General features: G+C 39.0%; 1 long non-coding RNA gene across 1 annotated transcript in view; it reads left to right on the top strand.

The window, feature by feature from the left end:
* Positions 1 to 2,416: 2,416 nt before the first annotated feature.
* LOC122888415 overlaps positions 2,417 to 11,895 on the top strand; it is an 18,366-nt gene continuing 8,887 nt past the window's right edge. Inside the window, exon 1 of the long non-coding RNA XR_006380693.1 lies at positions 2,417 to 2,526. This is a non-coding gene — a long non-coding RNA (uncharacterized LOC122888415). The remainder of the gene's footprint in view (positions 2,527 to 11,895) is intronic.

Here is an 11,895-nt window from a genome sequence, read left to right as displayed (position 1 = left end):
TTATGCCAAATATTCCAACCATGGCTGATATGTAATCATAGTGTGGAATCTTCTCATACTGATGTGCAAATGTGGTTTGTGAATACGTTTTTGAACAAGACTAAGAGTCTACAGCCATGCTAGCGGCTCTGCGAGGCTGTACTTAGGCACAGTGGTGCTTTGAGTGAAGTGCTATACTAACATGCTCACAATGACAATGCTAAAATGCAGATTTTTAGCTGGTACAGTATAATGTTTAACCATGGTCACCATCTTTGTACAACGTGTTAGCATGCTAACTTTTGTCTTTGTGTACATATCATATCTTGTATAATAACTGTATTTTAATATGCAAACAAATAAATAAATATTTGCTAATTAGCACTAAACACAAAATACAGCTTAGGCTGATGGGAATGTCATTTGGCAGGTATTTGGTCATACACTAATGTATTGGACTAATAAAAATTGTGACCAAAAAAATGTTTTTACTATTTATCCTGAGGGGAACATGGATATCTGTACCAAATTTCATGGTAATCCATATAATATTTGCTGAAATATTTTAGTCTGGACCAAAGTGGCGGTTGAACCGTCCAGCCGAAATTGCCATCCCTATAAAGAAGCTGTTCAGTGCAAACAGTGGATTTAAAGAACCACACAAATGCTGATCTACAAAGCATATTCATAAATTAACATATATGTATTTTATATGATTATTATGCTATTTCTTACCTGAGATGTTCATAGGTTGGCAGTCACGGACAAGTTACTGTAGTTGAGCACTAATCACATTTCTGCCTTATTTTATCTAAATAGCGACCAATATTCTGTGGTCATTATTCAAACTGCAGAAGAAACTGGTCCAGCAATGGTTAACTGTCTCCTTATAGATTCTGGTGCTTGGAGTGCATGGCTCCCACACAGCCATGTACAGGATTATGTTACACAGGGTTTGTCTGGAAATTCTTCAAAAATCTTACAGAGCTTCGGAACTTTAATTTGAGACACAGTTCGACAAACTTTGTGAAATAACAAAAAACAGACTTCTCAGGCTGTTGTGTCATACATCAGACCCCAATGAATCATGATTAGTGCTCCATTTTATGGTTCCCATGAGCAGCTTTCTATCAGACTGTTTTATTATTTTACCTCCCCACTCGTTTTGACACGTTCACTTTCCAGTCCAACAGAGACGATGTGTAAAGATCTCACTGGAAATGGAAACTGAACCCACAGAGTGAGCCAGAAGAAAGCTCAAAGCTGTTTATTGTTCTCATAGATCATCCTACTATTTGTCAAGTGATATTGTTTAAATTAATACCTAATATGACTTATTAATGACTGTGATTTATTAATGAAAAATTCTGCAAGAGTTGCCTTTCTTTTAACTACTCCTGACAAAATTAGATTTCTGTTTCTGGCAGACCAAAACACAAGTTAAACATATCCCCGTGATTAATGCTGTGCAGTGCAGAAATCTAGACATTAAACTAGATTTTAGGATATTTTATAGTTTAATCACTTGTGTTAGATGGATTGCAAGATTTTACTGGTTTCAATAAATGCAATTTTTTGGGGATAATGTAACGTTTTCCAGGGAAATTACATCAAACACAAAAAAAATGTCTTAAGGCAATTAAAAAAAATCCATTACATGTTTTTGATATGGTTTTAAAGACACATTACAGTGTTGAATTCAACTGACCACTAAAACTATGTCCCTGTGCAGGAACAGTATACAATGAAAAAAAGAAAATAATCCTGAATCACAGATGGCAATATTGGATGAAATTACATTTCATGCTTGTCATTTTTTACAGTGTATAAACAAGCCCTTATAATGATTGATCGCAAACTGCACCTTACATAATGCCTTGTGGGCTGTGTTCATGTCTTTCTACCTGTGATATGTGTCATTTGTACAACAATTTAGTGACTAACTGCCATAAAGCAAGTTGCCCTTCAAGGACAACAAAGATGTGCTTGACACTACTATGATTATGCAGCAGTATAGCTGTACATTACATATTTTAGCCTACATTGAGTTTTAGTTCATTATGTAAATAGTAACATATAAGCAATATTGTGGTTTCATTTTTCAAAACTTTTCCTAAATAGGTGCTACTTTTATGAGCAGGCAGGTCAGCTGCTGACAGATGTGAGGTTTCACAGGAACAGCGAGTCATTGTGAAGCACTGGCCAGAGGAAGAGAGGAAGAGGACAAGAGAGGTAATGAAGGTGTAATTTGCTAACCATCTGTGAGGTGCCTGGCTGCTCCGGGGGTTTCCTCTTCTCCGGAACTCCCCCTCCGCAGGGGCACAGGTGCTGGAGAGAAGAGGAGGAGGTGAGGGCGACTGGTGAAGAGGGAAGGGAGGGGTGAGGTAGGAAACATAAGAGGGAAATAACTGACAGAGAGGGAAGACAGATGAGGAGAGCAAGAGGGAGAGATGGAAAGATGGATCAAGAGGAAAAAACAGCATGAGTGTGAGGGAGAAAATAAAGAAGGGAAGAGAAGGAGGCATGGAGGAAACCAACAAAATACAGGTAATAGGCAAAAGGATGCTGGGATTATTGAAGAAGTAGAAGATACTTAGGGAAGGAAAGGGCACCCTTTGGTGCTTCAGTGTTTCAAACTTTCATGTTGGTCTCTATTGCATAATTCCTATTTCCCCAAAGGCACCATTACATTTTCATGCATTCTCTAATGAAGATGAAGTACTTAATCTTAAAAGAAATATCCAAGAGGAATGGTGGTGAAGGCATGGAAGAATGAAATCTAGAAAAATGTCTGATAGTCATGTCTGATGTCTGATCTCCGAATATTACCAACACTGATTCAGGTTTTTTATTTTGAAAATGGGGCAGGAAGGGGTCTGTTTCAGCACCACTTTGTCCCAGCCGCCTTCAACTCTTCCTCTTGTTTATGCCTTTAGTATTCAAGCTAAAGACATTGTCCTTTCCTTTCCATTCAAGCCCTCCTTCTCCATCCACCTCCTACTTTCTATCCTTAAGCTCTGCTATAACTCACCACCATCACTTCCACCCTTCCTGCTCCATCCCATCCCACCACAAACATCCTCCCTTCAGATAACTTCTCATCCGCTGTAATGCTTCACACACACAAAAAATCACTATAAGCCATTAAAGGTTGTTTTCAATTCTTAAATGTACAAAAATACTATTTCAGTCCTAGTTTCAGTCATCAACGTAATCCCTGACCCAAATTCACAACACAAGAGTGATTTAGCTTTATCTAAATTATGAATACATATAACTGTAGGTCTCTCTGGGGGAACTCAAACTTCATTAACATAAACAGTTGAAAGGAAACGGTGCATTCAAAGCAAACATGCAGCAAATGTCACCTCACTTTCTTTGGATTTGACTGCTAGATTGTTTTTGTATTTCATGTTTATTCGCCACAAAGATGCACTAAGTGTACACGATAGCTGTACTGGAGCTACTTAGGCAACTAGATTTTCTGTAAGTTTTGAAATCACTATGGCCTACTGTGCTACATGTTTCTATCTCTTAATTTTACTACCCTATACATTTCTTAAAGAAGTATAAACTCATTTTCTGACCACTTGGGGGCAGCAGAACAAGTTGTAAACACAAAATGTACATATCATCACCTCATAAAGCTGATATGGTGAATGTGTTAGCAAACAGTTGCTTATTTACACAACATTAGAATTAATTTTCATTAGTCATTTGTTTGTGTCAACATGATGGATGTCCAATGTTCACTTTGTTTTAGTCTCCACTTGTGGTTGGTTAGCTGCTAAATGCTTCACTATGTTCAGCGGCTAGTTGCTGTCGTTGTTGGCCAAGTAGTGTACAGTGGGTTTATCACTTGCTGAGTGAAACAAAACAGTAAAGTTGTGGGTTTTAAAACCAAAACAATGAGCAGAAAGATGTTAAAACACTCCGTAGGGCTGAGGAAAACTGCAGTCACTACAAGTGTCCCCTTTCACATTACATGCAGTCATTTGACCCATTGTTAATATAAAAATATTGATTAGTGCAGCTTTAATTAGAAAGTAGTTCCTTGCACCTCAAGGTTTGTGATTTATCCAGAGTAAGTGGACTTCTGGAAAAAAGTCATTTTTCAATGCAACAACATTCATTCACGTTGTGTTGTGTTGGCAGCAGAAATCTCAGAGACAGATATCTCAAAACGTAAGCTGATAAAACCAAAATCATCTGTATAGCTAGACACCACTAAACCTGCACAAAACCACATTTCTGGTTAAAAAAAAAATTAAGTCCTACAAAATCATCTCCTTCCATCCAAATACCCTTGTAACTTTTCTCATTCATCCTGCCCTGTAACCCTCATCTCACCCTGTAAACTCCTCACTTCCCCTTGAACATGCAGGCTGGTGGAGGTGGTGGCTGGGCTTCTTCCTGCTTTGAACCGCTCCAGTTAGCTGCGTTGCCTCCGACTGCCTCTCTCTGAAGGGCATATAATGGCTTTAAGACGCCCTGGCTTCCTCCATAATAACTGCTTCCTCTGCTCTTGTCCTGTCCTGGCTGGCCACCTGACCAACGCTTAGCTCACATCTGTAGTATTAATAAAAAACTACACTCCCTAGTGTCTCCCAGAATCTGTCCCTTATAGTCTGTCATGGTTTGTATTGTTTTTCTTATGTCACTGTCTAATCAGGTAATTTCCTGCAGATTATACATGTTTTAGTGGTAATCATTGTAGTGAAAATATAAAGAAAAGTTTCAAGCAATTTCCAAACTTTTTTTCCACTGTTGACATGCTTGGTGTTGCTCTGTGCAGATGTCTTTGCGTCACAAGCTGCCATTGCAAATGGCTTCTTGCTTACAGATTATTTAAGTAGTAAATCCCACTAATTGGCTGAATGGTTTACAGGTTGACTGGTTAGTTGTCTTGTTGATTAACTGATGGGATGGATGATTGCTTTACTGCCTGGCTCTTTGACTGACTGGCTGATTAAAAGCTGGCTCCTTAAGTAGCTGACTTGTTGGCTGTGGAATGCAGCAGGTGGTTCAAAATCTGAATGGGTTTTGCGCTTGTGTGTGTGTGTGTATGTGCACATTTATGTTTGTGTGTATGTGTGCGGGTCTGAGTGCATGTTTTTTCCCATGGTTGAAGCCATTGAGCTTGTCTGCAGGCCCTCAGATTGCTTCTGTAATCTGGCATGTTTCACATTCCCAATTTCCTCCGCTGATGCATGACTCCTCCACTCTGCGTTCAACTGGAGACTGCAGGGAGGAAAGTACAACAACAGCCTGTCTGTCCGACTGTCTAGCAGTCTATCTCTACTTTGCTGGAGCTCTTCCTCCTTGCTGATGAATCTCACCTAATGTATTTGTCTGTCTGTATTCTGTTATCCTGTTTGTCTATCTGACTGCATGTCTCTCTGTCACTGTAGCCTAATTTCCCACACAGAGAAATCAGAGGAGGTATGTACTGTCCCTGAGCAGATGTTAAAAAAAAACCTAAAAACCAAACAAAACTTAAGAAACAGACAATATGGCATTAAACAACATGAATGACGAAGAAAAATGCACGTATAACATAGAAGTACATCCCGCAACAGTAAAAAACACATAATCCACTACAGTCCTTAAAGATGGTTAAACAAACATACAATACATGGCAGAGAGGGGTTCAATGCAAACAAGGCAGAGAGTCATTAAGACGTCAACTGTCGTAATTCAGTGCTCTGTATATCTGTCTACTGACAAGCCGTTTCTTTACCTCAGTAGGTGTTGAGTTATCTAATGTATGCTGGCATCGCTTTGGACATTACTAATTCGATTTTGAGGTAACTAAGAGAAAGTTGCACTAAATTACTTTTACAAAAGCCAATAAAAGGTAATGTGTCTGCAGGTACTTACTTTAAAAACTCTATAATGGAGCCAATTCAATAAATGTTTTTTAAACTTGGGTGTAGGGAAATGTTTTTACACTCTCTCAAGTTGCTTTGCGTTAGTTACTGATGTGATTTATATCTGTTTGCACAATAGTCTACTAAAGGTTTTAAACTGGGTGGATCCACAGAGCTGCTCCACCAACTGTCTGCAGGCATTTAACTGTATTTAACTCCAGTGACTTGAAGCTGGGAATTGAACCTGTGACCTTTAAGTTATGAGATGGCCTCTCTTACCTCAAGGCATTCCTGATACATGTTTTGTAGCTTAAACCTTTTGTTCTGGAAATGCTTGTAGGTAATACATTTTCCTCAGTTTAGTTAAAACTGGATGATGCCGTAAAACAAGATTAAGGTCTTGTCTACACATATATGGATTTTTTAAAATATTTTCCCCCTCTGTTTTAAGAAAAATTCTGTCCACACAAACTTTGTTTGACAAAATATCTCTGTCCTCACCAGAACGCAAAAACTATTCCAAACACTCAAACAAGCTTTCCAGGCCAGTAGGTGGCGATAAAGTCTACGTCAACGATACGTCAAATACCAGAGAAGAACAATTGCTGGTAGTAACATAAAAACACAAACAATAGTAGCTAATTATTTATTTATAGTTATTTGACACCTCTTTTAAGTGGTGCAGCAATGCTAAGTTGTAAACTTGTATTTAGACCTAGCTAGCAGTGCTAACCAAGCATAAACAAACCTGTAGTCTGCCATTGTTGTTGTTGTTTCAGGGCCACGCTTATTACACAAAGCAACATCATCGTTTCCCAAAGGCCCTGTTTTAGATGTCCACACGGATATACAGAAACCAGAATTTTGTGAAAAGTCCTAGGAGTTTTCCAACATCTCCGTTTTAGTGACCTAAAATTCTGTTTGCGTGTGGACGAGAGGCCAAAACATAGAGGAAAATATAAATTTTCAAAAATATCTGCATATGTGTGGACAAGGCCTAAGTGTCTACAGCCATGCTAGTGGCTCTGTGAGGCTAGGCACAGCGGTGCTTTGAGCTAAATGCTAAAATGCTCACAGTGGCAATGCTAGCATGTTGATGCTTAACATGATGTTTACCATTTTCACCATCTTAGTTTAGCGTGTTAGCACGTTAACATTTGGAAATTAGCACTAAACACAAAGTACAATTGAGGCTGATATAGGCTGATTAATATTTCAACTAACCACAAACATGTCAACCTCATGGTGGCACTAGAGCAAAAGTCATTAGGACTCATCCTCTAGGTATCATGAATATCTACACTAAATTTCATGATAATTCATCCAATATTTGTTGAGATATTTATGTTTGGGCCAAAGTGGTAGACTGACCAACATTGCCATCCCTAGAGCCATGTCGCTAGCATGGCTAAAAATTATTTAATATTTTCCAGATATTCCAAATATCAGACTTATTTTTCACCCCAGTCTTCAGCAGTCAGATTTACCAATGAAATAAAAAACCCTGAATACATGCGATTCAACCATCTCCTAGAAATTATGTTTATATACTACTAATATGCTAATAACTAATAGGTTTTGAGAGAAATTTAACACCACCTGAATTATGTTTTTAGTCAGCATAGTGAGGAAACCTTTTTAATTATCTGCCCAGACTCAGGTCTCTGGTATCAAAGTCCTGCGCTTTGTATGTCTACCTTTCCACCCCGACCACCTCGCTACCACTTACAACATAATCCCTAGGAGACAGTGTTGCTTCGATTATACATTAATATACACACATAAACATATAAAATGTGGCCTGGTTGTGGCACAGTGGAAGCTGGAAAACACCCACATAATCACGTGTTCACACACACACACACACACACACACACACACACACACACACACACACACGTTTGTTTCACTATCCTAGTGGGGGACAGTCATTGACAAAATGCTTTCCATAGCCCCTTATTCTAACCTTAACCCAATTGTAACCTGTACCCTAAAACCAAGTCTTAACCTTCAAAAAGCAGTCTCTACCCATGGGGACCTCAATTTTTGTCTCCATAGGTTAGTGTGCATTCAGGTTAAAGTTCCCTGCGGGATATAAGAACATGAAATACACACACACACATACATACAGATCCTGTTTTATCATTAAGTAAACAAAGGGCAGCGGAAGCTAAGGAACACTCTATCAGTAGTACTGTTGACTCTACTGTCCCTTATCTGTTACATGAACTCTACACTGTCACATAAACATGCTCTTTGTGTGTGTGTGTGTGTGTGTGTGTGTGTGTGCGTGCATGCGCCCACGTTGCATATTTGGCTACACACTCATATAAATATACAGTATGAGTATGTACTATGTTAATCTGTGTAGTCTCTCAGGGCATAGGTGTGTTTGACAGTATACTGTATATTGGTGTGTGTTTGTGTCTGTGTGTTCTGCTGAGGTTGAATTTAAGCTGCAGAGCACATGAATGTGATACCAGCGTTTTCTGATAGTCTTTTCTGCTTATTTTTGAAATATGCTTATTCACTCTTTTCCCAAGAGTTAGATGAGAAGATTGATCCCACTTTCATATTGTTTTGTTACATATTTAGCTAACAACCTAACAAAATCTGCCTACTAATACCCCAAAACTCCTTAATTAACACGTTATATCTCCTTTGTTTAATTCGTACAAAAAGAGAAAAATGTTTGACAGGAAGTTATGTGCTGGACTAGTTTTATGGCTGGACGCAGTGACTTCCTGAAGTCTCTGCTGGTTGTCTGTGAACCTCACGGTGACCACAAGACTCCAGGAAGTCACTGCGCCTGGCCAAAAGAAATAGTTCAGCATGCCTGTCAACCTGTCGTTGACGGTAGGAGGATTTTCTACCTTTGGACAGAGCCAGGCTAGCTGTTTCCCTCTGTTTCCAGTCTTTATGCTAAGCTAAGCTAACTATCTTCTGGCTGGCTTCATATTTAACAGATAGACATGAGAGTGGTATCAATCTTCTTATCTAACTCTTGGGAAGAAAGTGAATAGGCATATTTCCCAAAACATCAAACTATTTCTAAACTGCTGGTGTGAGAAATGTTATTCCTTTATTGTGCTGTAAATCAATCCAATAGGTTTCTGGAAAATTGAAAAATTCAAGTGTCCTGCAGTATAAAGTGCAGTGTAATGGCTGATACAGGCAGTTGTCAACAACTTTACAAACAAAACATCTGATATATGTACTGTAGCTGGATAGGAGAGGTTGACTGAGATTTCTGGAAACTTTTCACTAGCTGCTCATTTGCTTGTTTGCATAGTGATATGCCAGGGAAGGGTAACATGCATTTATTTCAAGGATATCCTAAAGGGAACACACCAGAACTTATCAAAAGTTTGCAAGTACTTTGTCAACTTTTCCCAGGACAGAAGGTCATCAGCATGAGTTTGCCACATTATAGCAGAGGGTATCTGGGGTAGACTTTTTGGTCCTGTAAATAAGAAAAATCTATACACATTCTGTATATAGTCCAGCCCCAAAATCAGTTCTGCAGGTTGGAAGAAAAACAATTAGAAACACTCTGAATTTCTTATTAATTATCATGTGTATGAACCCAAACTCACCAGTAGATGTCAACTTTATCACAATCCCAAAATCTCAATAAATGACAATCTTTCTTTATTTAACATTTAGTTTCCCAGGCAGTCACCTTTCCTTTTTCACTTACCTATCTTGTTCTGTCCCTCTCTCCCTTTCTAACCCCCTTCCTTCCTTTCTCTCTGTCCCATCCTCCATGCTAAATGAGAACCAGACGTTCAGCAGGCCTAATCAAGATGTCCTCAGCTGAATGAGCCTTATTATGGGATGGGTAAACAGTGAGTTCCGATGTTGCCGGGGGATAAAGTCCCAGGACAAACCGGGGTTGATTGAGAGGAACGATACTGACATTGCACTGTGAGCACTTGTCAGTTACAACTACCATTTGTAGACGTCTGACGAGGAGGAGGAACAAATCTTTTCAGGACTGACAAAAGGTTTTGGATGGATATTAAAAACCTGAGGATTAGTTAACACAGAACACAACAGTTGGTAAAGCAACTAATAGTGCACAGATAGCTATGTTTTATAGAAATTATCAGCATAATATGGTCAAAGTAAAGCTTACCTTGACATAGTAGCCTATGTGTTTGTTATTGCTCTCTTGAACTCTCTTAGGGTTGCTGATTTGAGTGGTCCTGTCGTAAACTCTGAACTGTGCTTGTTTTGTCCTTAGAGAGGCCATTCAGACTTACAACCTGTACATAAAGCATGGACGTAAAAAGCAGCGTGGTGAGGCTGCTCTTGAGTGTTAACTGTGGATCAGATTCCTTGTGGCAGATGTCTAACCCCAAACATTCACTGGGGGAATTCATTTCCATAATGTCTTTGCCTGAAGATATATTTTTCATATCAGTGACACATAGGAGGTTCTGTCTGTGAGTCAGTGAGCAGATAAGCTACCAACTGTCCTTCAAATAACATGACATACCTTACACAGAATAAACGTCTACTTTGCTGCAATCATTGTCTCCTATATTACATAGGAATTTTACCTATAGCCACTTCATGAAAGCTTCCACATTTTCTGCTCTAAACACTCAGATGTCAAGTAAGTCTTTGTTAGCAAAAACTCTGCAATGCATCTGCTCATTTTTGTGGCAACAACCATTTATTTAGAAACAGAAGAGGTACTGGGTAGTTGGGAACTAACTACTTGAGATACCATAATGTATTATTGACATGTTAACGTTAGCTTGATAACATCATAAAGTTTAAATGCAATGTTAGCAAATTAGCATTTAGCTAATAGCTGTTCTTAGGTCTTTTTAAGTAGCAGCTTTTACTTCCTGTAGACTGTGGAAAATCTCTCTGTCCTACAGTCTGGAAGTGACACAGCTAAACTGTGGGGGGGCATTTTGTGTATTTCTATGTGCACACGTGCATTTATGTTTGTGCTTGAATGCATGTGTGCATCACAAACACAATAGGACACTCTACTTTCATTCTTTTGTGCATTTATGTTCAGAGTATGCATTTATCCTTTGTTTTCTAGCGTGTGATTTAAGATGCATAGGCTACAGAAAGGTGAAGTTAAAGGTTCATGTTAAACTGTCTTAAGGGCTAAACTTTCTGAAATTTCTTGTGCGATCCTGCTCAGCAAACTCCACACCCATCTTGCACCAAAGTACGATAAAACAAACCACAGAAATTATTATCCCATCCTGTTTGGCCCCTGGAGTGTAGAGTTACCAGCCCAACTCAAATCACCAAGAGTAACAATTAGATTTTTATGAAAACTACGTTCCCCACTGTGGCCTCTCTGTTGACTGCAGCTTAACTGGTAGTCAAACAGAAAGCCCTTATCATAGGTAAACACTAAGTGGCCACTCAGCCATCCGGCTACAGAGATAGGCAGGGAGGGATAAACATCTCTGTATCTCCACGCAGAGCTGCGTTCAAATTGAATTTCCGCTCTCCAGTTTGGAGGTTTGTTTATATCCAAAAGCATCTGGAATATTAACATGCCCTTGAAAGAATTTCCTGGCATGCCTCATGCAGTGACCACATGCATCTTTGAGTGCCATATTAATGCGAATGTGCGCATGTGTAGCCGGCCATGTCCCAGTGTGTGTATGATTCTCTTTGTGTGTGTGTGCATATTGATGAATATGTTCCTGTTTTGTGTGTGTACCTGTATATGTCCCAGTATTTAACTACTTGTGCAGAGCCAAAGTCCTCATTACTGTAAAACCCTCAAATATGAGGGCATTTGACAACCACTTACAGTACTTCTTTAAGGTTTGTCATTTTTGACTCTTGATTAAATTGTCTACTTTTTCTTTCCAATTGTTTTCAGTTGTTTCCCCTTCAAGGATAAGACTGGCGCTATTCTATTTTAGTATTTTTCTTACTGTCAACAAATCTCATGAAGGGACCACAACCAACAATGTGTTACTCTGTTCCTCAGTACTTAGACTTCTTTGCCATTTCTGTGACCTCAAGGCCATTTATTCTTAATAAAGATGAAAATCTT

This window comes from Siniperca chuatsi, linkage group LG14 (genome assembly GCF_020085105.1).
Source record: "Siniperca chuatsi isolate FFG_IHB_CAS linkage group LG14, ASM2008510v1, whole genome shotgun sequence".
Lineage (NCBI taxonomy): Eukaryota > Metazoa > Chordata > Actinopteri > Centrarchiformes > Sinipercidae > Siniperca > Siniperca chuatsi.
Note: the sequence above shows the minus strand (reverse complement) of the source record. Positions and strands in the feature narration are given on the sequence as shown.